Source organism: Oryzias latipes, chromosome 2 (assembly GCF_053564925.1).
Source record: "Oryzias latipes strain Hd-rR chromosome 2, Olatipes_Hd-rR_3.1".
NCBI classification, from domain to species: Eukaryota; Metazoa; Chordata; class Actinopteri; order Beloniformes; family Adrianichthyidae; genus Oryzias; species Oryzias latipes.
In genome coordinates, this window is record NC_136238.1 from 27750570 (window position 1) to 27776768 (window position 26199).

The following is a 26199-nucleotide window of genomic DNA, read 5'->3' on the forward strand; positions in this document are numbered from 1 at the left end:
AATGGTCAATAACCACCACTGGAATTTTGTATAACTTCAATTTTTTTATGTTTGATCCATTAAATTCCTTTTGTTTACAAAAGACAGTAAGTTTTGCAAAATAAATTGTTGAAACACTAGTTTTTAACAAAACTGTTGAAACACTAGATTCTGTGGAATCCTGCGCCACACTTCAGAGAGATCAAGATACTCTCTTTGAACTCCTCAAAAGAGTTGAGATGAGCTGTTGGAAAAGTCACAGTTTGTGTGCAGGCACTAACAACAGGGAAGCAGATGGTGTGACCAGGCATGTTGTCAAAGCAATTGTGGTTAAAACGAACAACTATTTTAAATGCTTCCCTGTCTGATAACGAGATGTCTGTGAGCCTGGCCAGAAAGCCATTGCATCACACCGGGGACAGAAGGCTCATCGTGGTCTTCGGGGTCTGCATCTTGAAAGAAAAAACAAAACAGAATTAACGAAGAAAAAAAGGGAGAGAAAAATTGAGATCTAACATACCCTCAAGTTCGAGCAGAAAATCTTGAAAGTAATTTAAGATTTTTTTTTCTGTTAGTTGCTTGACTGTGGAGCTACTGAACTCCGGTGCAAGTCTGGACACAATGTAGTGTGAATCCACCTATAATAATGCAGAGGGTGTGTATCAATTTAAAATGAGCACAGAGCATATTAGCTAATTGAACGGTCAAACTTACTTTCTCAATATTGCCTGCAACAAACAGACCACGGCAATGTTCTGGATTTCCTTTGATGACCTTTAAGAAGTCATAGACATCTAAGCCTTGTCGTAGCTGGCTTAGCATCGCTGTCCTTTTTGTTGTGGCATGCAAGACAATTGCCCTTACAGGAAACACAGAAATACAGGATTAGTTAAATTTTAAAACCACCACCTAATTTATAATAACTATTTCTATGGATCTTTATTTGTGAAATAATTTATTTAATAATCTATTTAATAATTATTATTTATTTGTGGAATAAACAGGAATAAAACCATACAAAGTATGTTTTTGCTAGTAATTTTCTCTGCTCTGTACCACTCATACCAGGGTTATGCCAGTCTTCATAATGCAGAGGCACGTTTACAAAATGACGACAAAAAAACAAACCAGAATTTTGTTTTTTGCAGACAAACCTGATTATGCTAGCTTTATGCTCCTCATTTATTGGACCAGTGTAGCCACAATTAACAATATGTTCTGTGAAGCTGGTCATATCGTTCGCCTCGTCAATCTGCAAAAAAAAAAGTGTTTTAGTAACAAACTTGTTTAATACCTAAATTAAATATCAAACAATAAATTGATCTTACAGCTTCAATCAGTGGTGACAACTCCAAGTCAAAGATGTCATCTTTGGTTATGGGTACCAGCTCACCAGTTGCCAGGAACTGGTAGCACCATTCTTGCAGGAAACATGGAGCTGGACCACCCTGTGCAAGGCTCACTGCAAAGACTTCCCCTGCAACTCTTAAAAAAAATACACAGCACTGTAAAAGTCAGGATTACACCTGAATGCAAGGGTGGCCAACCCTGGCGCTCTGGAGCCACAATCCAGCATGTTTTCTGTTTCCCTGCTTCTAGACACCTTATTCCAACAAATGGCCATACTCAACATGTAACAAAGGTAAGTGCAGGTCATTTGTATCACAGTATCACACATATGACATCATGGATATGTATGGATATATGGACATATATTTGCCGATCTAGTGAGCATCGATCCTCACTGGTTTTTGGCAGAGACTTCTGGGAAATTTCCAAGGCACTCGATCTTGGAATTGTAAATTCGGACAGCAATAAAAAATGGCGAATGCACTATTTAGTACACTATATGGGGGTTAGGGTGGGAATTCAGACGGGGTTAGTCACTCTGTAGCTATTAAGGACAAGGGTCAGCCACCCCTGCTCTGAATGATTTGCCAGTCCATCACAGAACACCACTGTCACACTCATTTATAAGGTGATAACTCTAAGTTTGAAAAATGTTCAACCAACTATCAATTTAAATATGTTTCAGTTGTACATGAAGGAAGGCCTCTACACTGCACTATTTCATTTTAAATGAAATAGTGCATATAAAAAATAAAATAGTGCAAACCATGAATGAAGAATCTGAGATAACATTACACACCTGAAGAGACCATTGTCAAGGTCATTTAGGGAATACTTTGGGATTCTTCCTTTCCCTTCTCGACCCTCAAAGAGCCTGTCACCAATCCCAGAAATCAACTCTAAAACAAAAGTAAAAAAGACATTCAAGTAGGTGATACAGAAATGCATAGGAATGCACAACAATTAGAACAACAATAAAATGTTGTTTCTTTCCTCAAACATAAGTACCTGTCAGGAACTCCACACGCAGTGCCCCAGTGTCAATTCCAGACTCTCCCAGAAAAGTAACTTTAAGAGGATTGATGGGGGAACTTCGCTTTTGTCTTTTCCAGAGCATCATACCCCGTTCCACCAACTGTTCTCGTGCCACACAAAGGCTGAACTCTTTTGTGTGGTCAATTTGGGCAGCAAGCCAACGTAAAACATCTTCCTCACTGTTCAGAAAATTACGTGATTTGGAGCAAGACGTGTAAGCTTTTTATACAATTTCACAGCATATAATTACTTGCCAAGAAATCTTGTCAGAAAGTGTATCTGATGCAGTGTTGGTTTCAAGACTGTTGTCAGATCTGTGGAATTGATGAAAAAGCAGTGAATTTGACGTTATGCCAAACTGTTAGGCAATTAATGTTGCACAAAATGTTTAAGCTATGGAAAAGGGTTCACCTTTCTCCACAGGAACTGGCATGAATGTTTAAGTCCATAAATGGAAACGTTTCGTGGCATATGGGGCATTCACCCTCACCAGGCTGAAAATAGTATACAAAATGAGTTGTATTGATGACATGCATATGACCTTTAAGATATGTCTAATGCTCAAATATGGATAACTATTCATTACCTCTTCCTCATCAGATGAGCTTAATATCACTGGGCATGAATGTACATGGAGAGCCAGAACTTGCAGTGGAAATAGCTTTTGGCAACTTTTGCATGCTGCTTTAGGCATGCTCTCAAATTCTTTTGCTTCAGGGGGTAAAGGAGTAGTGTTGAGTTCGTCTTGTAGAGGAACTATATAAAGAGTTGCTTTCCCACTGAGGGAGACCATCTTTATTTGTGCCCCTGTATAGCCTTCGCTATCTGGAGCTATGAGTATCATTTGTCTCTTTCCATTGCCACCTATAAGAAATATTGACACATTGAGATTCTGAAAGAATTGCAGTTTTCCTATAAAGGTTAGGACAAATTATGTTACACAGTTAACAAAGAATTGCTTTAAACATTCAGGCTACAAAGAAGCAACTTTACCCAGAAATTGAGTGAAAGTGAAAAAAGTTTTATGGGTGTCTGATATTCAATTTTAGAATAAATAAGGGAAAAATACAAGTAATAAGCAGTTAGTGTTTAGGAAGAAAAAAAACCCACACACAACCTGAGGATTTATGAAGCAGCCATCCTCCTGTTAACGCCTCCAGTTTTGGAAATGCTTCATGCAACAGGTTCTGCAGCTGAGGTAAACAAGAGAAGCATGAAATACATTTTATTAATGTTCATGAATTTTACGTGCACTTCTAATACCCATACAAAATACACAACCAAATATTGAAAAAACTTCCAAGTAATAAAGAAACCCTTTTCTATCTCAATTTTTCAGGCTTTCCAATAATTTGGTTATTTGCTGGATTTAGTAAAAGCAACTTTCATCTTAAAAAGAATCAGGTTGTCTCCACTCAGTGGACCTATGAGCAGCAACAAAATGAGTGTGATGGAAATGCTTTTTGAGAATTTCTGTGGGAATGTTGGCTGTGACATAGCCAGTCATCTAAATACAATTTCCAGTTGGTTTTGGCCTCATTTATATGATGTAGTCGTGCTATTGAACTACATATTATTACTGCATTACACATTAGCTTTAGCCCTGAATAACGACCATTTAAATGATCATCCAGTGACACATTTCTCAAAAGCTGTAGTGGAAATCAATCATTTGTAAAAGGCATCTTTGTCCATCTTCAAAGTTGGGATGTTATACTAAAGTTTTTTTTGGAGAAGTTTGATAGGACAAGAGAAACTTATTAGAACAAGTTAGATAGAAACAACCTGCTTATGACAAATTCAGAGATTCAAATTTCTTTTGTGCAAAAGTCTAATACAAACACAACAATGATAATTACTTTATGTTACTATTAAACACCTAAATTTAGGTTTGTGATATGGTTGTACCATAGACATACCTCAGAATGACTTAGGTTCTCTGAAAGACTGATGCTTCGTTTGCCTAGTCCAGCCTGAAAAAGTTGTAATTCCTCTGAAGGAGAGGGGGTGTACTTTAAATTTGTATTGAGCAAGCAGAAGTTGCATGAAAACGCTTTCATTAACTTGGACATTTTGCATATTTTTGAGGCACTTGGAAAACGTCTTTTTCCAGTAGCATTTTGCCTCCGGAAGAGAGCTGGAAAAGACCTGAGACAAAAGAAACCACATACTAATGAGCACTTCATAATTATATTTCTGTTTTAACATGTCAACAATTTTAGTAATTATAAATGGAAATACAAATACTTCAATTTGTGACTGTAACGTTAAATACACTAAAATACTAAAGACAAAGAACTTTCAATTATAATAGAACCTGCTCATTTCCTGCTGTACAGATGTGGTCCGTTGCTGTGCTAAAAGACTCTGACCCTGATCACTTTGGTGTGGTGTCTGGCTATGCTGAGGAGTAGCCATCTGTTGCTGTACTACTGGACCAGGTCCCTGGTTCACCCTGTTTGCAGCTTGGCTCTGCTGTAGATTTTGCTGAAGTGCAGACACCAGGGTCTGTACAGCTGACAGTATCTCAGAGTATCCATTCTGGCGATTGCAAAAAAAAGTAGATTTACAATTTCCAATAATTCCTTCATTCATGAATAAATAAATACACAAAGAAAGAAAAAAAGAAAGAAGGTTATTATTAAACATTATGCTTTTATCTTAGGAACTTCTAGCCGACCAATGACCGCACCGGATTACACTTCTGCTTAAGAGCTCAACACAATATGCAAATACATGTATAATCAACTGCCCCTGTTGATGATTTCACTGTGCTGTAGTCATGTCAAACCTGGTAGAAATTGCCCGTAAAGATTGCATAAGAGCCCCAAAAAACCCACAGTAATCGTTCTAATACACCGGTCTCAGTTCGTCTGACCGTATCCTTCATTCCGACTTTAATCTCCTCCAGAATTTTTTACCCACCGTGGACTTAACACTGTCGTGTATGCTCGATCCTGGCACTGTCGTAAAATAATTATCAAATAATTATCAATAAACTACCGGTACTTTTTTACGGGAGGGGGTGGGTCATGAAATGAGCCGGAATAACCCGCTAGCATTAAGCTAACACGGCTAGCACAGGCGAACATTGGTTACAGTAAATGGAAATGGTTACAAGTAATGACATGAGAACAAAAAAGCATTAAAAAGGAGCGGACACCCTCCGCAAAGACTCAAATAATTATCAATAAACCATCTACTTTGCTGGGGGGGGGGGGGGGGGGGGGGGGGTAAGCATTAAGCTAGCACATTAGCCACTGTTTACAATGAGTGGTGGTGATGATTTATCATGCAACATCTTACTTTTTTTCCCTAGCAGTCACTGTTGGAGCTCATCTGACTATGCTGGCGTCCTCCGATTACACAGAGAACACATTTGATTGTTCTTGAGAAGTGAAAAACTTACCTCCGGTTGCTGGTTCGCCATGACTGTCTCTGCAATTGGTACGATTTTGGCGCTCTGAGGGGGTGGACGCTGACGTAAGACTCGGAGTCATTCGGTAGCCAATGAGCTACTGGCTGTCGGGGATGTCCCGCCTCCCCTCCCGTTGACTGACGTGGCGCTGTTTTTACGTGTGTGACAGGTTTTAGAATGGCAACCGCAAAAAAAAAAAAAAGCTCAACTCAAAAGACGATTTCAAAATAAAAGCGCAACTCAAAAAGACGATTTCAGAACAGCGAGAAAACAAATCAGCACCTGAGAAATATGATTGCGCTTTAGGTTATAGCTTTTGGTTGCAAATTATGGGTTTTGGTTCTCAATTTATGAATTTTGATTTGCAGATTTGAGTTTTGGTTGCAAATTATGGGTTTTGGTTCGCAGATTTTGGGTTTTGGTTTGCAGAATTCGGGTTTTGATTCCTGGTTTTACAGTTTTGATCCCAAATAGTTTAGGCATGAATTTGACACCATAGCTTCATGCCCCCCGACGCTCACTCGGTCCACTGGCACCCGAGTGAACAGAGCAGCTGGATTAATAATTTTGTGTCGGATGGGGGGGGTCTTTATTACGTGTGCGTTTTGTTGTTTTGTTATGTGTGGGAGAATTCAGACTGCGAGCCGTCCCGCCGCTCTGGGTTAGCGGCTGCAGGACTCAGGAGGAGCTGTGTTCGAAGAGAGCTCGGGCCTTAGAAAAGCTGCAGATTGCCGCGTTTCTCGCACGGTCCTGTATTTTGTGTCCATCCATCAGGCTAATGATGTTAGCCAGTGTTAGCCTGTCCTAAGCTTTCGTCCATCTTAATTCTTCCACAAAAAGCACTGACCACACAGATTAAATATAACGATGAGCGAACAGGCACTTCATAATATTCATAACATTAATAAAAGCACATTTGGAAGATCGTCTCGTATGTTACTGAGCTGCTGCATAAATGTCTGGGGCAGTGGTTTGTTTACAACGGGACCTATTTCCTAATCCGGGTGATTTTACACTACTGCGCATGCCCAGATGATTCATTCCGAATGAGCGTGTGAGCCATGGGAACGTTTGTTCTAATCGGAAAAAGGTTTTCTGATCCCATGTGCACGGGTGAATTTTAACCCGACCATTGATCCGATCAAGATATTCTGCCCATGTAACCGCGGCTATTGTTGCTGTGTGAGCCTGAAGGAGCTTCAAAGTGAGCTGCAGCTTGGTTCAGACAAACCTCCACATTCACACACAGATGTCATCCTGAAGAAGCCTGAACAGAACATTTCAGGAGAACTCTTCAGTCCAGAACATGAGCCTGCATTGTTCCTGAAACTGGGATCAGAGTTCTGCTCTCTGCTCCAACAGAACCACCTTCATGAGCTCCTGGTTTCTTCTGGATCCTCCAACATTCAGACGCTCTCTGACTTCAGTTCATGACTTCAGTTCATGTCTGCACAGAAGCATTTTCTACCTTCTAGTTCCAAATGTTCTACAGAATCAATCAGAGGTTGAAAGTCTTCCTCAGTACTCGAGTACTTTAGTTCAGCAGCTCCTCTTTTCCTCTAAGGTGAAGCTTCATGTGGACGACTTCTTCTTCTCTCCTCTTTTCTGGAGCTTGGGCTCCATGCAGTCTGATCAGCTCTGATTTGGGCTTCAGTTGATGTTTGTGATCAGGAACTCTGGATTCTTCTTAGAAGGAGACGTTCTGCCTCTTTAGCAGAGAGCAGAACGTTGATCTGATCTGTTGGAAGCCACTCCATCCTGAAGCTGCACTGCTGAGTTCCTGTCCACCAGGGGGCAGTGTTACGGCTTTGCCTGCCTGATTGTTCTGCTCATCTGTCAGGTTGGGACTTCCAACACACAAACATTTGACCTTTTCACTTTAGAAAAAAGTTTGTTAAACACTTTGGTGACTTTCAGATTTATAAAAAACATTTTTTATCTTTTATTTCTGTAATTATTGGTCTAAACTTTTCTTCCTGAAGGCTGAACTGCAGCTTTCCTCAGGTCTTTCATTTTCTCCATTTTTCCCTCCTTTTCTTGGCTTCCAGCGCACCAGGCATGACCTAGACGGCGCCCTCATGTGGACGGATGAACACATGACAGAGGGGAAGGACAGAGCTGCACAGCAGGGACGAGCAGAGACCTTTGGGTCACGTGGAGTAACAATAAAAACAGCAGAAACTCCAAGAAAACCAGTAGAACCAGACTGGAAAAGCTCAAAAAGTTCAAAAAACCTCTTGAAAAATGCAAAACTATATGAACTCTGAACACTAATGACAAATAAATGGTAATTAAAAACCTTTCTGGATCAGAACCAACAGAAATAACAGGTTGATGCTGGTCAGACGTGCACACACAGGACCCTAGGGGGGTTTGAACACCTGCCCTTTCTGCCTCCTATTCAAAAGTGTCCTCTTTGTTTTGAATGAACATGAATACATTTCTGTTCAGCTGCGTCCACACTGACCGCCTCTCTTTCACCGTGTGGATAATTCTCCGCTCGCCGTCTGTCCACAAATGGGTTCCTGAGCTTGACGCCGCCTGTGGGCGGAGCTTCCAGCTGATGTTTTCAGCCTGATGGCGACATGGAGCGGTGTCTGTGTTTCTGTCATTTCCACTGCATGAAGACACGGATGATGCTGAGAGGTCAGGTTTCTGGATGATGAAGAGTTCTCCAGAATCATGGGGAATCATGTCTCCATGTCTGGATCCTTCAGATTCTCTCCGTTCAGTGATCTTCTCTCCTGATGAGTCTGAAAGAAGGACGCTTCCGCCGTCTTTCCGTCTCTCTGACCGACTTTGAAGGTTTGCTGTCCCATGTTAACCCCAGAGGAAAACTACAAACCAGAATCAAATCAGGGACCTTTTTCTGATGGTCTCCATGGAAACCAGAAAGCTAAAGTTCAGGAGATGATCAGGCTGTCTTTCCATCAGCAGCAGCTCTCTGTCTGGCCGCCAGCTCTCCTCCTGGAGCCGCATAGCCAGATCAATGCTCCAGCTCCATGGGCCCTGCAGCAGACTGAAGGGTGAAGCCGCCTTTGGCCAACAGCAGGCAGGACGCTTCCTGAAACCCCGCTGCCCCCAAAGGGAACCAGCAGGTGAAGAGAATGAATGGAAGTTCAGGAGAACCATGGATCCATTCACTAGATTGATGTGTTTTCTACCCGCTGTCACTCAAACCGTCACGCTGCTGCCAGACCTTCACGCCACGCCCACCGCTAAAATGGCGCCGCAGGACCTCAGATGGCGTCTGTACCATTGACTTAACATTGAAAGTGGCCACGCCCACCGCGTGAATCCCGTTGGGTGTGAAGCAGCTTTCCAGATGAATCCAAAAGTGTCTCCAACCCCCCAGTTTGGTATCAAACCATTTTCTTCTGAGCTGCAGCTCGTGTCTTTGCAGCTCCGCTCGGACTCAGAGCCTCCAGACGTTCAGGTTTCAGAAAAACGCTCTAAATGAGTCCAGGAGTCACTTTGGACTTTAGCCAGACGTCTGAATTCAACACAGAGCAGATCCTGCAGGGACAGGAAGCTGCTACTAAGTACAAAATCAAACAGCAGGGGATTTTCAAAATAAAGGAAGAGTATTTGTGGTGAGGTCACAGCTTCCTCATTCCGGGTCTGACACTAAATGTTTCTGTTGAACAGAATGTTTTCTGATTGGTTTAGCCTTCTTTCCACTCTGGATCCTTCAGGTTCTCCATCTTTCTGGATCCAAATCCTTCCAGTCACAACAACTTCCTGTGTTTAGAGGATCAGATGCAGAAGAGAATCCAACATAGAACCGGAGTCACACTGGATCCAGCTGTCAGGAAGGGGAGGAGCCAAAAAGCAGAAACTCGACTCAGAGGCAGAAACGTCAAGATTTGATCCATAAACAGAAACAGGAGAAAATCCATGGAGAAACCAAAAACTGATGATCTGACAATGTAGAGCTGAAAACAGAGACTTCTACTGACTGAAGACAACAGAGATGAAGACATGTGGATGATTGACAGGAACCTGGAGTGACTGACAGACAGAACACCACCAGAACCACTGAAGAACGGACCTGCAGAATCCTCACAGCAACAGCAGGAGAACATTCATTCTCAGTCACACTGTTGGATTCTGGGAATGAAAGCTGGAAGACAGGGCTGCTCAATCCTGGTCCTAGAGATCTACCAACCTGCCTGTTTTCCAGATCTCCAAGCCCTGCTAGCTGCTGATTGGCTCCATCAGATGTCTCCAGATTGTGACTGGATGAACACACCTGGTCCAGGTGATCAGCAGGAAGGAGTGCAGGGAGAGCTGGAGAACAGGCAGGTGGTAGATCTCCAGGAGCAGGAAGGAGCAGCCCTGCTGTAGGACGTCTGTGTTTCCAACATCTGGATTCAACTGGATTCCTGTTGATTCTGCCTGCAGCACATTGTGCCGACATCAAGAGCCTCCAGTGTTTGATTCTTCCAAGTCTGGGATCAAGTAAACAAACTCATGTTGACTAGAGTTTGCTGATATCCAAATGACAATTGGATGACTTTGAGCTCCAGGGATCAGAAAGGAGTCGTTGTCTCCAGGTGACTTCATCTCTGGTCGTCTGCTTTCAAGGAGCAAAAAGTCTTTTCCCACTTTGAGCCCCGCCCCTCTGGAATCCTGATGCTGATGCTGGTGGTCTGTCTGCAGCTGCTTCTGGATCCTGGGCCTTTAGCCTCCTTCAGCTCATGGTTCCTCTGTCAGTCTCTTCTCCTCAGAGGCCTGTCAGCACATTCAGATCAGTTCAGATCCATCCAGACCTCTGCAGGAGCAGACACCTGGAAAACATCCTCCATCACCTGGAACACCACCAGCAGCCGTGGAGCCGCTCCACTCAGTCTCCGTGGCGCCAGAGGCCACTTTCAGTGTGAGGTCAAAGGTCAGACGTGATGTGAGCAGCGCCGCCACACTGTCACTTCCTTGTAGACATGTGTGTTGTTGTGGTCCAGCTGAACAAGCTCTTGGTGGTGTTGTTGGTAGAAATGACGGTTTCAAGTCCAACACGTCTGGACTAAAACTTCTACTTTTTCATTCTGAAATAGTCTTCTTTAGGTCTAGTCAGAGAAATATGGGAGTTCTTTTAATCATATTTGCTGCTTCATTTGATTGACAGCCTCTGCTGAACACAATTGAAGTTTTTCAATGAGTTGAGAAAAATGATTGAAGTTTGAACAAAAATAAAAAAAAAGTTTCTGTGACTTTCAAATCTCTGTCAGAATCAAACACCAGAACTTTGGTTCAACAAGATCTTTTCATTTCATCCAACAAAAGGTCACGTTAACACAACTAATCCAGTTTGTTGACTTGACTTCCACTTTTAAGGCCTCTAAGGAGAGGAGGCTGTCTCCCTATAGACACCTATATACTTCTATAGGAATAGAGATACTGATGCATTATGGGAAGAAATCCATTTTTAGTTGGATTTGGATCTTTTACTGCACCACAGTTGTTACAAATGTCAATGAACAGACCTTAAAATGAGGCTTTGAACTTGCTGTTGACAGAATAGTCCATTACTACAGGAGGACGGGGGGGGGGGGGGGGGGTAAAACCCTTTTAACTGGACAGTTTGATGTCATTTCAGTGTTTTTTTTTTATTTTATTTCCAGAGTTAAATAAAAATGGTCATTACAATATTTCAGAATTATTTTAGGTTTTCAGCTCAAAGCCTCCAAAGTGCGGGGGGCCCCAAGTCCCCCCCCCTTCAGCGGTGAACAAAAAAAGGCTAAAAAAAAGTTTTTTTTAAAAAAGGCTTAAAAACTTTACTTTTTAATAATGCTTTTTAGTACTTTTATTGTTGTTGTCGTTTGTCTTACTTTGTTCTTATTTTAAACATTGTTATTCCTGCCTTCATTGTAGCGCTTTAAGATTTTACCTAAAATATAAAGCGCATTCTATATAAATTTTTATTATTATTATTGTCATCCCAGGATTTCTGCAAACAGACAGATACACACAATATTCACATTACCAATATTCATGAAGGGGGGGGGGGGGGGGGGCAGAAAACACCAACACCCATGTCTGTATTTGTGTAAAGGTGAACAAGCAGGTGTGTTGAATGAATGTGAGTCTCTCAGAGTGAACCTTGATCACACTGAACGCTGCAGCAGAGCATGTTCTTTTTATTCTGCATTTAATGGATTCTGTATATACATGTATATTGTACTGCAGAAATCTGCTTGATTCCTGCCCTCAGTAACAGATAATAGGTACCAAGGTCACCAGTAGGCCTGTTTTTGACTTTTGGTCTCTGTTTTCTTTCTGTACTGGAGTGTTTATGGAGCCACAACACCTGCAATGCAGACTAGACAAAAACACACCATTCTAATGACGTATCTAGTATGTTTACATCTTCCCTTACTGAATAATAAAGAAGCCTTTTAGCCTTGAGGACAGAGAGAGGACAGCCACAGAGCCTAACAGGTCGTGTTTCTCCACCTCTCCCCTTTTGGAAAAGGTTTGAAAATTCATGCAGACTCTTGTGTGTCTTTTCATTTCTGCACATTTTTGGACGTCCTGAACCATCTGAATCTGTGAAGGCCGGACGGGACGGCAACAACTTGGAGGCACAGACGGGGGGGTTGAGGACAGTTTTTCTGGATTAAATTTGGCCTGGATGAAGGGTTTCTCAGGAGTGGACTGACGACACGGGTGAACCCTACAAAGGTAAGCAGAAACCTGTCAATTAAATTCTACATTGGGCGTGGCCAAATCAAGTGTCTGATGTCCTCAAAGTGAGTAACTCAGTAAATTGTAGAATTGTACATTTGGGAAAATTAGAGTATTTAAGAAAAGTGAAAATAAGGTTTACAGAATAAGAGAAAAAGAAAAAGTGATGAAGTGTCCTAGAGTTTGGAAACTCCAACAGTTCTCTGACGGGAGGCTGGTTCACTGGGTTTGTTGTCCCGGGCAGGTGAGGACCCCCCAAGTACAGAATGGGACAGTCTGAAGATCCTAAAGATTGGTGAGAGACCAGAATCCCACAGTAGGACTGAGTGACAGAAATACCATGGTGTTGTAAATAAAGGCGTATAGACTAGTAGAGGCTCTGCAGTGTTGGATGTTCTGCTATGTGGTTCTGGTGGGAATGAAGTGCACGGCTGTGCAGGTGAGTGTGGAAGTCTGTGCATGTGAGTGTGGAAGTCTGTGCATGTGAGAGTGGAAGTCTGTGCATGTGAGTGTGGAAGTCTGTGCACGTGAGTGTGGAAGTCTGTGCATGTGAGAGTGGAAGTGTGTGCATGTGAGAGTGGAAGTGTGTGCATGTGAGTGTGGAAGTCTGTGCATGTGAGCGTGGAAGTCTGTGCATGTGAGAGTGGAAGTCTGTGCATGTGAGAGTGGAAGTCTGTGCATGTGAGTGTGGAAGTCTGTGCACGTGAGTGTGGAAGTCTGTGCATGTGAGAGTGGAAGTGTGTGCATGTGAGTGTGGAAGTCTGTGCATGTGAGTGTGGAAGTCTGTGCATGTGAGAGTGGAAGTCTGTGCATGTGAGAGTGGAAGTCTGTGCATGTGAGTGTGGAAGTCTGTGCACATGAGTGTGGAAGTCTGTGCATGTGAGAGTGGAAGTGTGTGCATGTGAGTGTGGAAGTCTGTGCATGTGAGTGTGGAAGTCTGTGCACGTGAGTGTGGAAGTCTGTGCACATGAGTGTGGAAGTCTGTGCATGTGAGAGTGGAAGTGTGTGCATGTGAGTGTGGAAGTCTGTGCATGTGAGTGTGGAAGTCTGTGCATGTGAGAGTGGAAGTCTGTGCATGTGAGAGTGGAAGTCTGTGCACATGAGTGTGGAAGTCTGTGCATGTGAGAGTGGAAGTGTGTGCATGTGAGTGTGGAAGTCTGTGCACGTGAGTGTGGAAGTCTGTGCACGTGAGAGTGGAAGTGTAAGCAGGAGTCTGTTGGAGCACAGAGCTCTGGATTAGGATCTAGTATTAATAAACACATGAATATTATAGTTTAATAATAAATCTTAGACTATATCATCATTAGGATTTAGTGTTGATAAACAATAATGGATCCTTTAATATTTTGTCATTTTGTTTGTGTTTCTAGAGTAGATAATATTGAGGGAGAATCTGACAGGGAAACTCATGATGATGGTTGGGGTCCAGGTGGACCAGAGAGGAGTGTGGGGGGGGCAGTTTCTAGAAGGATTAGATGGTGGTCTCTCTCTGCTGATGGCAAAGTGCAGAACATGTGATGAGGTGAACTATTACTGGTCTGTAGAAATTCATCTGGACTTCCACAGTATTCCAGAAAATCTGTTGGATAAAACGTCAATGAGGGTCACATGACATGAAAATGAAAGAAAAAGAGCTGGAAGACACAGACAGAGAGGAAATTCTGCTGGAAAGGAGGAGCAGCCGATGTCTGAACCAACAGAGACAACTTTGATCCTAAACAGAAAACTGTCCTCTTTATAGAATGATGTTGTTGAGGAATTCTAGATCAGAATAAGAATATTTGTAATATTATTCTGTAAAGGAGGATTGAGGTTTAACACAGAGAGGAAGGTGTGTGTGTGTGTGTGTGTGTGTGCGTGTGTGTGTGTGTGTGTGGGTGTGTGTGTGTTTGTGTGTGTTGTGGAGGTGTGTGGGTGTGTGTGTGTGTGTGTGTGTGGTGGAGGTGTGTGTGTGCGACAGAAAGACAGAAAAGGGGGGGGGGGCATGAAGGGTAATCCTATCCTTAAGCAGGGGTGGGCAATCATTTTAACTCATATTTGGTTTTAAAATTTAACAGAAGGGCCGGACCAGGAGCAGATGAGTGGAGTGAGAAAGACCTAACATGGAATGAAGATGAAAACATTTGGACTGAAAATTATATTCTAAAACAGAATTTTCTAGAGTTTTTAGTTTAAAACTTTTGTTCCCATTTAAGATCATTTTTTTATTGTGAAGCTCTTTGGTACCTTCAAAGAGTTTTAAAATGCTATTTGAATAAAGTTTCATTCCTTCATGATGCTTTTATTTATGAAATAAGACAAAAATTCAGGAAAAATATACTAATACATTTTTAAAAAACAAAACAATAAATAGTGGATCCTTTCCCTTCATAATCCTAACTTTGAGGCTGCAGCTCCTCACGTCTCACAGTTTGTGCAGCTGCGTTGTGTCCTGCACGTCTCTCATCCAGTAATTCCAGAAGTTTATGGCAGTAAAACTCCTCACTGCACACTTTCTACACTTTTCTCAGACAGACATGAACATTTTCACCTTTTCTCTTGTTTAAATTCTCAAACCTTCTTAGAAATCAGATCCAAGATCTTAGAATGAAAACAAAGATCTGATCAATCACAGATTTCTGTAGATCTGAAAAGTTCTGTGTTTCTGTACAGGAGACACGGAGGAGATTGATGGACGGGGTCTCCAGCCAATCAGGACACAGAACAGGGTGCTGTTAAAAAAAAAGCAGCAAATTTGCTCTAAAAGAATGAGCTAAACTGATAAAGATGAACTGTGACGTAGAAAGAAGACTGTCTTCTGTTCTGTTTGACAGAGATTTTAGAGGCTTTCAGGTTGGAGCTCAGACTGCAGAAGGAGAGAAGAAAATGTCACGTCTTGATTGAGTGGCCAAAAATTACATGGGTCTCTGATATTGTTCAGTGGGCCGGACCAAACATGGAGGCGAGCTGGATCCAACCCACGGACCGTAGTTTGCCCCCCCCCCTTGTACTAATGGATTCATTTCAGTGAAATTTTTTATTTTGTTTAGGGGTTAAAATACCAAAGTGTCTGTTGTGTATTTTGTGCTTTAGTGTAGAAGTTTTGATTGTGTTAAACGTTATGGACTGTATAACTCTTTGCTTTGTCTGCATTTTAACAAACCATTTTTTGTTGTGTGTGTGAATTGTGTTTGTGTTTAGTTGGAGTTGTGTTGGTGACATGGCTAAAGGTAGATAAAGAGCAGCAGGGGCTCTGGGGACAGCAGGAGGTCAGAGGTCATTGGGGAACAGCGTATGCAGAAGCAAATGAAACACAGCAAGGAGGATCTGATGACGTCTGACAGGACAGAGCAGTGAAGAAAGACAACGTCTTCCCTCTGGGGGGGTCAGAACAAACAGGAAGATGAGATGAACTTAGGACAGGGAGGTGTGACAAAGCAGGTTGGTCTGGGAACTGCTTATCCAACAGATGATGGACGTACAGCACACACATACACACTGAATATATAAAATAAATAAACTATTTTGGATGAACAGAAGGTTCCAGTTTTAGGGGCTCCTAAATCTGTAATTAAACAACGGATGATGTCATTTCTGTAGATGGATGTTTGTTAGGAAACGTTTTCTGGAATCACACTGCATAGAAATGCTGTTAGTTCACGCCCAGCTTTTCCAGACACACACATAGATATAATAAGACTTAAAAAAATGAATAAAATAAAATAAAAAAGGGAAGAAGATTTTGAGGTTTGGACAGACAATGCTTACATTCATTCTGTCCACTGACAGTGCTTTAGATAAATTCTAATCAGTTATACTGTTTGGACCCACATCCTAGAGATTCAGCCTCTCCTCACAGCTGCAGGTCTGCAGCCTTGAGTTTCCCAGGGAGATGCAGTCAGAGCGCTTTGTTTGGAATTAGCTGCAAATGGTGTAGAGGAGTGTCTGTGCATGCTGGTGTCATTCAATAAAAACAGAGGATACGGTGTCTGCACAGTGTTAACTAAACAACTAATGTGTCTTCAGACTAGGAGTTGGTATGATGATATGATTCTAACTAATAAACTCACACTAACAATAGTGACAACCATAACGAATGCTCCTGAAAGTGAAAAACAATTAGGGATTAAACGTTTAATGTCAAAAGGGACAATAGAGGGACAATAGATTGGAAGTCAATGAACAGTTAATTGAGTTGCAGCTGGCAGAGGCTAGACAGAAAGCAAATAAATTCATCAACAAATAAATAAATGAATAAATAAAAATAATTATAGAAATACAATGTCTTAGGCTCACAACTCAGACTCAGTATTCGCATTTGTCTAGTGCATTTCCGCTAGGTCTTGCCTGGTTTCATTTTACAAACTATAACTCACCTATGAACAGTTTTATCTAGTATGTTTACATCTTCCCTTACTGAATAATAAAAAAGCCTTTCAGCCTTGAGGACAGAGAGAGAGGACAGCCACAGAGCCTAACAGGTCTTGTTTCTCCATCGCTCCCCTTTTGGAAAAGGTTTGAAAATTCTCTTGTGTGTCTTTTCATTTCTGCACATTTCATTTTTGGACGTCCTGAACCATCTGAAACTGTGAAGGCTGGACTAGACAGCAACAAAAGACAACGTGGATTGCTGTGATTGTGAGACTAGCAGATGATCGATTGGAGCTGCAGTGAAGAGGACGGCGGTGTTTGTGGGAGTTGGAGCTGAAGATCGGAGCAGGAACCATGTCTTCCCTTCAGTCTCTGAGAGAGTTGATCAGCGAGCGACTAGCTGCTGCTGCTGAAGAAATCTGCAGACTCTGTGAAGGAACCATCGTCCAGTACGAGCAGGAGCTCTGTCGTCAGCGCAGACTGCTGGATGTCATCTGGAAACCACAGCTGCAGCTCCACCACATAGGTATGTTACCTTCATCACAGAAACAGAGAAGCCCTTTGAGCTTCATGCTTTTCTTTTTTTTTCTCTTTTAATTTGTGTACTAATTGTGCCAAACAAATCAAATTGCCTAGTCCTTCTCTCACAAGTACAATTCACCAAAAAGTTACTTAAGTAATTGTAACACATTACTACCCACCTCTGCATATATATTTATTTCAATGACTCCAGACTCCTCAGACATTTTCTCCAATGATTACAGAGTTTATTGATGCTTGGAAAAACCTGAAAGTCCTGTAAATGTATAAAATTCTCCTTGTTGTGTTTGTGTCCCTGCAGTCCTCCCCCAGCATTGGATGACTGAAGAGGAAGATCTCTGCAACCAGCAGAGGAACTTCAGAGTGGAACACGAGGAACAAGAACATCCAAAGATTCAAGAGGAACAGGAGGAACTAGAACCTCCACAGATTAAAGAGGAACAGGAGGAACCAGAACCTCCACAAATTAAAGAGGAACCAGGGGAACTCTGCATCAGTCAGGATGAAGATCAGATTGATCTGAAGCAGGAGACTGATACCTTGATGGAGATTCCTACTTATGAGGAAGATGAGAACAGTGAAGCGGATCTAAACAATCAGCAGAGCTTTAATGTAACTGATAGTCAGGATGAAGAAGGAAACCAACATGAAGAATCAACATCAACAACAGATGAAGAGACAGACCCACAGAACAGAGATCAGAGGAAGAAAAGATACAGAAGTCATGTCCAATGTGTGGACAGTTCTCACATGTCAGCAGGTCAGTGTGACTCTGATGTTAGAAAAAATCCCAAGAAGACAAATCTTGGTAAGAAACACAAGCAATCTCCAAAAGAAAATAAAATTTCCTCTATCAAGTCTGGTAAAAACTCAAGAATAATTACTAACACGTCTGGCTACATGGAAACTGGGTCTGATGAAAGATGTTATATCTGTAAAGAATGTGGAAAAAGCTTTTGTAACAAATCTCTGTTCAGAATTCACACAAGAATCCATGCAAAAGATAAGCCTTTTTCGTGTAAAGAATGTAAAAAAAGTTTTAATCAAATATCTACTCTCAAAACACACATAAGAACTCACACAGGAGAAAAGCCTTTTTCTTGTAAAGAATGTGATACAAGTTTTCGTCATGAGGCTAGTCTTAAAATACACATGAGAACCCACACAGGAGAAATGCCTTTCCCTTGTAAAGAATGTAAAAAAAGTTTTAATCAAATATCTAATCTCAAAACACACATGAGAACCCACACAGGAGAAAAGCCTTTTTCTTGTAAAGAATGTAAAAAAAGTTTTAGTCTAATACATCATCTCAAAATACACATGAGAACTCACACAGGAGAAAAGCCTTTTTCTTGTAAAGAATGTGATTCAAGTTTTAGTCTTATATCTAATCTCAAAACACACATGAGAACCCACACAGGAGAAAGGCCTTTTTCTTGTAAAGAATGTAAAAAAAGTTTTAATCAAATATCTAATCTAAAAACACACATGAGAACTCACACAGGAGAAAAGCCTTTTTCTTGTAAAGAATGCAAAAAAAGTTGTAATCAAATATCTAATCTAAAAACACACATGAGAACTCACACAGGAGAAAAGCCTTTTTCTTGTAAAGAATGTAAAAAAAGTTTTAATCAAATATCTAATCTAAAAACACACATGAGAACTCACACAGGAGAAAGGCCTTTTACTTGTAAAGAATGTGATTCAAGTTTTAGTTGCAGATCTAGTCTTCAGACACACATGAGAACTCACAAGACTTTCTCTTTACAAACGATGTAATACAGGAGTTAGTGTAAACTGTAAATTCTAAGCTTTTCTGATAAGAGGTCGACACCTCAACCTCTGCACCACAGTCAAAGACTTTATTTTACAGGAGGGAAAAATCTGATGGCCTCAATACCATATTGATGAAATAACTTCATTAGAGGGAGGGACAAGTGAGTATTTAATGTGTAGAAATGAAGTTTTCTACAAATGTATTGTTATAATATGATATTCTTACTTTCTATTAGTTTTTTTTAGGTTTTCATCTTCTCTACATAAAAAGCAAAAAAAGTAATGGAACAATACATTTGAATCTTTGTTTAATGATATTAGACAAAGAGTTTTATTGCTGACAAAATATGTACAACTTTTTCATAATATGAATTGTTTTAGATGTACCTGCAAATTGAAATGAGTTGTTTGTTTTGAGTCATTAGAGCTAATTCTTGAATGTCTTCATTATGGTTGAAATGTTTTTTATACATCTTTAATTCTAAAACTATTAATGTAATCAGTGAACATTTAATAAACATTTAAACACAAAGTAGTGACTGCCGTATATACTTTGTTTGGTCAAGTAATAAGGGTGTAACGGTACACGTAGTTGTACCAGAACGTTTAAGTATGGCACTTTCGGTTCGGTTCACCTTTGTACCGTTTTGGTTTTTAAATGTTAGTTCAGTCAGACAACTCTTGCAGAAGAATATTTATTTCACAACATCTTTAGATTTTTACAACATCTTTAGGTTGGCATTCACAACTTGATTCACAACTTTGTTTTGGCATAAGGCTCCGTTCAATTCCTTGAGATAATTCTTTTTTCCTTACACTTTCGGGTAACAAAAACCCCATAACGGAGCCCACAGGTGGAAGCCGGGGAGGAGGGAGGGGCGAAGAATGAGCGCTGAAGGTAAGAGAGAATGAACAATTGTACACCTGACTTCAATAGGACGCTGAGCAGGTGAGTTAATTGACTGACCCGCCCTAAGGGGAGTAACCTGTAACTCTGCAGAGTGTGCCTGCCCGAAAATGCGACTAGTCGCTATTTATTTTTTTGTTTTTGTCCCCCAATTGTATTAACTTTGCGCCACGACGAAACTAATGTTAACTGCTAGTTTTTGCTGAGACGCCATTAGGTGACGGACAGTTAGCATGTCAACTATAGCACTATGGCTAATGCAGACGCGAGACCAGAACTTGAGGTCCCACCCATCTCCTTACGCTGTCCTGTGTGGGAACACTTTTGATTTGTTGTGAGCATCCACGAAAGGAAAACACCGTTGGATAAGTCGAACGCTGTGTGCTGACATTGTTTCATGAAAATCGCATATGCGGCTGTAAAACATCTAATCTTCTAATGCACTTAAAATGGCATCACCTGAATGTCTGTAATTAGTAATGACTGAACTGTTTGGCGAAGTCTTTCAGATGCCGGTGGAAAATAAGTCTGCTATTTTGGAGGAGATGAAGGTAAAGGTTACCAAATACAGAGAAACAGGATGAATCCCTCTTGATGCAAACCCTCTTCAATTGGGAAAAATTAATGAGACCAGCTATAAGCATATTGCAAAATTGGCAAAGAGGTTTCTCTCCATTTCTGCAACCTCTGTCCCGAGTGAGAGGGTTTTTTTCTACTGCTGGGGACATCGTTAGGGCTAAAAGATCTCTCCTCGTTCCTGAAAATGTTGACAAACTAATCTGAAAAACTGATATAAGCTGAATACTAAACTGAATATTAACTCAGCAAAATCAAAGATAGGAAAAAAGTGAGATGACACACAATGCATGCGAGAAATTTTGGTGCTGGCAGTGGCAGTCATATCACGCTAAGTCGCGCTCAAAGTGGTCAGCAAAATCAAAGATAGGACAAAAGCGAGATTTGACACAACACATGCAGAAAACATGCAAAAACATGCAAAAACACTTTTGAAAGCAAAACAAAGTAAAGCAGAATAAAAAATAATTAAAAAGCAAATATTTAATATTTTCACTTGCAACTTAGAAAGTCTTGTGTGCAACTTAGAAAGTTTTGTGTGCAACGTGATGGCAGAAATATCACTCCATATTTCTCAAGGTTTTTTCCATCTGCGACGACACGGTGAGATGAGAGGACATCAGTGTGATTCTAGAACAGAAATAGTAACTTGACACAAATCGACACTGAAGGAGTATTCTAAAGATTTTCAAACAGTTTCAAGAGATATCCTGGTGAGTAGAAAATTGTTTTTCTTTTATTCATTCTCTATACCATTTTTCCCTTTTGGGGTCACAGGCGGGCTGGAGCCTATCCTGGCCACTTGTGGGGAGAGGCAGGGGATGGCCTGGACAGATCGCCAGTCTGTCGCAGGGTAGAATGTCCACAAACACACACCCATTCACTCTCGCATTCACACCTATGGTCAATTTAGAGTTGCCAATTGACCTATGAAGCATGTTTTTGGACCGTGGGAGGAAGCCGGAGATCCCGGAGAAAACCCACGCATGCACGGGGAGAACATGCAAACTCTAAACAGAAAGGTCCTCATTGATGTTGATTTTTCACATCCTCCAGCCGGGACTTGAACCGGGGGCCTTCTTGCTGTGAAGCAAGAGCGCTAACCACTGCACCACCGTGCAGATTGTTTTTTGTTTTTTTAATAAGCTAACCACAAGTTGGACGAGTTAGCAAGCTAATGAGCTAGCATGCTAGTGCATGATGAAGCCAAGAGGAGAAAGGTTGCTTATAGGTTTCTATAATTACTTCAACTGGTTTTTGTATTTACTTTAAGGAAAAATTAAATTTGAAATGTATGATTTCTTTGTTAATATTGAGAATGTGCTAGATATTATTTTTTTAAGTTGATGCAAGTATAGAAGCTGGAGTTGGCTAACTGCCTGACACGCGTAAGTAGCTGTTTTTTTCTTCCCCAACTGCTCCATGGAGTGGACTGATGCATGTAGCGTTATTTGGAACACTGAAATTAAATGTTAAATAATACTAGTGCATCTTTGTAATAATTTACTCACTTCATTGTAATAACTTAGATAAAGAGTGCAGTAAAGATATCAAACGTCCTCCTCACTGCAAATAACAAGAACAGTGGAAATACAAATGCACAATGTTGCCTTTTAATTAATTTTACACTTTGTGTTGGGTAATTTATTATTGAGGTGAAATATGATCTTTCAGCCTATTGATATAATATGATGATTGTGTTTTACAGTGTTGGTAGTCCTGTTCATTTTCTCTCCTTTTTTATTTACAACGTCTAAGATGGCTGACTCGCAATCTTTATAAATATAGCAGTGTAGTAAAAATGCACTTGGGAGCAATGTTGTGTTGCTCTGAAATGCAGAATAATGTTGGATTTTAAGTTTTCTAACCAAAATATAGTCTAAAGCTTACTGACATAAGTTCTAAAATAAAAACACATGTGCTTTGACACAGGGGCTTTATCTCCAGTGTTTACATTATTTTATTCCAGAAACTATTCAAGAGTTGACACAATTCCAGTGGATTCTTATGTAGAGAAAGCAGCCTCACACTGAGATGCAGCTCTGCACAGTAGGGACGTGATTACGTAATCACCTTGAATCAGCTGATTCTGCAGCACAGAAAAGAGGCTTTGTTACGGTATATCAGGATGACCCAAATGCAGGACCAGACTCCAACATTTAGGGAAGATCCAGAACTCTTTAATAAAAAAACACCACATTTGGTGGTTAAAACTCCACTAAAATAACCAGGGGGGTCTTCCAGGAAGCATGTTTAAACTAGCCTGACTTTAACCCTGAACTCTGGCTGAAATCCGCCTGAACTTGCTTACTCTGGGTATGTTGGTTTCAAAAGACCGGATATGAGTTGGCGTATAGACGCTAGACTTGGTAACCCTGGGATAATGCACGTGCACGGCAAGTACATAAAGACATTCTCAATGGATCACAGATTTCCAGAGTCACCATGGAAATGCTCTCTCTCTCTCTCTCTGTCTCTCTCCCTCTCTCTCTCTCTCTCTCTCTCTCTCTATACCTTTGCTGGGTGTCTTTTTGCTGCAGCTGAGCGCTGCAGGAGTGTTGACTTGGTCTCAGCCACAGACTGCTGACATGTTAGCTGATGTTCCAGCTGAGTCAGCACTTCTTTCCAAGCTGATGTTTCCTGCAGAGATTCCTGCAGGAGTTCCTCCTGCTCCTTCTTTCCCAGAGTTCCTGCAACCAGACGGAGTCTTTGTGCTTTGGAGCTGCTTCTCTTGGATGAAGCGCTTGGTTAGCTCACTTTGATCTCTTTCATGTGGGACTTTGTCTTGAAGCGGATCAAACTGAAGGTGGGACTCCCAAAGCAAACGTTCTGGGATGTTTGCTTCAGCTCTGTGCTTCTGTTCTCTGGTTGCTTCTTTGCTTTGGTTGTAGAGACGTGGAGCTCTCTCTCTCTCTCTCCATGCAGATCAGCAGCTTCTTTGGAGGCAGAGGCAGCTGTGTGGGAAGTCTCTGCAGGTCCAGAATCTTCTGATGGATCAGCAGCTGCTGCAGGTTCCTCTGGGTGGAAACACATTTCTGCCAAACAGAACATCTGTTTGTCTTTGTTTGGATGGAAAACGGAGGAAAAAAACTTCTTTGGAGAGAAATCTGCTTTGTTTCTTGTTGCTATGAGGTTGTTGAACAAATGTGGTCACTTTCACAGCTTCACTTCAAATGACTTCCAATAGACAGAAATTATACATTTACAGTTTATTAAAATAAGTTTGTTAAACATTTTTGATGTTTTTCTGTAATTATAGGTCTGATGTCTTCATACATGATGGCTAAAATAACAAAAACTAAATCAGTCAGGTCTGTAGTTTGAACTTGGATTAGAAATGAGAAGGGCGACACCTTCTGGCTGTATCCAGAACTGCATCTTCTGGTCAGAAAAGTGTTGAAAAACCTCAATTGTGTCTGTAAAATGTCTGCAACTTTTTTGTCTGCAGACATGAATAAAGTCTGGATTTGATCCTTAATGAATCTTCATATTTCTTTGTCCTTCAGTCTTTCTTTCAGTCTCAAACACACTGGTTCATTTGATCCTAATGAGAACATGTGTGAGGCTCCAACATGGCTGCCTTCACTGCAGGTTCCTCTTCACAGCATGTGTTTGTGGATCAACACACAAACAACAACAGGTGCAGGTGAGGAAGTGTTGCTGTTGTTGCCTTTGCCTGCTTCCAGCCTACAGGCACAGTTTTCTGCTCCATATGAGGTGGAAAAGAAAATGAATGACACCAATTTTAGGATCCCAACTCCTGACAAAGAAAAGATATGTGGAGTTTGTCACGTCAACATGCTCAAGCCTTCTTTTTCCAGAGGGGAGTCCAACTGTCCTTCTAGTGATGCTCCGGTAGTCTCAGTCTCCATGTGTTCTCGTCCCTCAGAAGATCAGATTTCAGAGGATGGGCTTGGAGAGAAAAGTGGAGTTGTGCTACTGCTTGTTTGGGAAACTCTAAAATCTGAAGCCAACTAGAGAATTTCTGCTCATATCTGTCTCCACCTGCTGGTGGTGACATCATGGTTTGATGGAGGAGAAGTTGTTGCTGTTTTCTGATCCTCCTGGTCAGGCTGGAAACAGCCTGGAGATGTTGTTCATCCATCACAGGGTTTGGTCCAAAGCTCCAGTGCAGCCTCTCACCTCCTCCACCTTCCTCTTTGAGGGAGGCAGCAGAAGCTCCTCCTCTTCTTCAGCTGGATGATGCTGTCCTCCACCTGCAGCTGGACCTGGATGTTCTCTCAGACCATGTGGCCTCATGGATCAGAAGGTTGAGGGTTCAAGTCCCTTCATGGTTGAAGTCAGACAGAAGAAGAGTTTGGTTTGGATCCTTTCTTGTCTTTCTGTTCTCATTGAGTCTCTTCTAGTTCCAGGTCTGGTTCAAATAGTGGAATCATCCAAAAGGATGAAAACAGTCCTCCAAGCAGACGTCAGATTGAAAAGCTCATCAAAGAACACATCCAACTAGCCAATCAGCAAAGCACTGACAAGCTGGACTTGTGCTCTCCTTCAGTGAAAAACCTCCTCCTGCTGCTCCTCCATCTTTAGCTCTGACTTTGGAAGTCTTAGCTCCTCCTCCTCACCATCACTGTGACTGTTGACGTCTTCCAACTCCTCCAGAAAGCTGTTTTCTGATGAAGCTCTAACATCTCCTCCCTGTTGCTGCTTTCAGTCCAAACTCACTCTGTTCATGTCAATTCACTCCAGAGAAAATCCTTTTTCTGGGAAGAATTTGCTCCAAGTTTTCCTCCAACTAAGAATCTGCAAACCCAGATGAGAACTCCCAGCAGGAAAAGAATTCATCTGCAGGAAACTAGAAAAAGGCCTTTTTGTGGGAGGAAACCATTCCAGATCTTTACAAACACCAGAAATCCCAACTTTTCCTCCACTTAGCCTGAGTTTGGGTTCCAGGAAGCGGTGTGTGTTCAAGCTCCGCCCCCAGCAGCATCTCATGAAGCCCCTCCTCCAACATGAGGCCACTGGGGAATTCTGAATGAACCTTTACATTTCAACAGAAATTTCAAGCTAAAAACAGGAAAAAAAACTCTCTTCATGTTTGAAAACAATCAAACATTCAAACAGGAAGAGAAAACAACGTTTGTCAGGAAATCAACAGATTTGATTGATTGTAAATCTTCTTCCTGTTGGAGTTTGATGAATGGAAGTAGAATCTGTAGAAAGTCAGTTGATGTTTTCCATTTCAGTAAATGAAGGTTTGATCTGCAGATTTCCTGATCACTTTCTGACTGGGATCCAGACCTGATCTAGACGTGACTCATGAGGAAGCAAACAGCACAGAAACTGCTCTGAATGTTCCCTCTTCTTCACTTTCTGTCTGACTTCAACCATGAAGGGACTTGAACCCTCAACCTTCTGATCCATGAGGCCACATGGTCTGAGAGAACATCCAGGTCCAGCTGCAGGTGGAGGACAGCATCATCCAGCCGTCACAGACTGGGGGCGGAGCCTGGAGATGACTGCTGAAGGTCAGAGGGCGGAGCTTCATCAGGATGAAGGTGCTGCTTGGATTCTGCTTTGATGTCCGTCTGTTCTCAGTCCCTTCATGGCTGCTGCTCAGAGCTGT

The 26199-nt window shown here is 41.5% G+C and overlaps 1 protein-coding gene, 2 long non-coding RNA genes and 1 pseudogene across 5 annotated transcripts in view; 2 read left to right on the forward strand and 2 right to left on the reverse strand.

Annotated features, from left to right (window-relative positions):
- The window catches only part of LOC144987094 (uncharacterized), a 270314-nt gene that overhangs the window by 128856 nt on the left and 115259 nt on the right, over positions 1–26199 (reverse strand). The window lies entirely within an intron of this gene.
- On the reverse strand, positions 22–6259 carry LOC144987114 (uncharacterized; annotated as a pseudogene). The gene is made up of 14 exons (XR_013650977.1): positions 5774–6259; positions 4682–4905; positions 4284–4512; positions 3482–3557; positions 2951–3228; positions 2776–2858; positions 2619–2678; positions 2338–2543; positions 2129–2228; positions 1308–1464; positions 1134–1231; positions 694–838; positions 500–617; positions 22–431 (listed from the first exon to the last, which is right to left on the reverse strand). The product of XR_013650977.1 is annotated as an uncharacterized LOC144987114 (transcript).
- LOC144988313 (uncharacterized) lies at positions 11983–19664 on the forward strand. 2 transcript variants are annotated; one of them, XR_013652181.1, is made up of 3 exons: positions 11983–12463; positions 17040–17342; positions 17658–19664. It is a non-coding gene; the product is annotated as an uncharacterized LOC144988313 (long non-coding RNA). The 2 variants fall into 2 exon arrangements; XR_013652180.1 differs by lacking the exon at positions 11983–12463 and having other exon boundaries at positions 13859–17342.
- Positions 21690–24098, forward strand: LOC144988585 (uncharacterized). The gene is made up of 2 exons (XR_013652506.1): positions 21690–23421; positions 23541–24098. It is a non-coding gene; the product is annotated as an uncharacterized LOC144988585 (long non-coding RNA).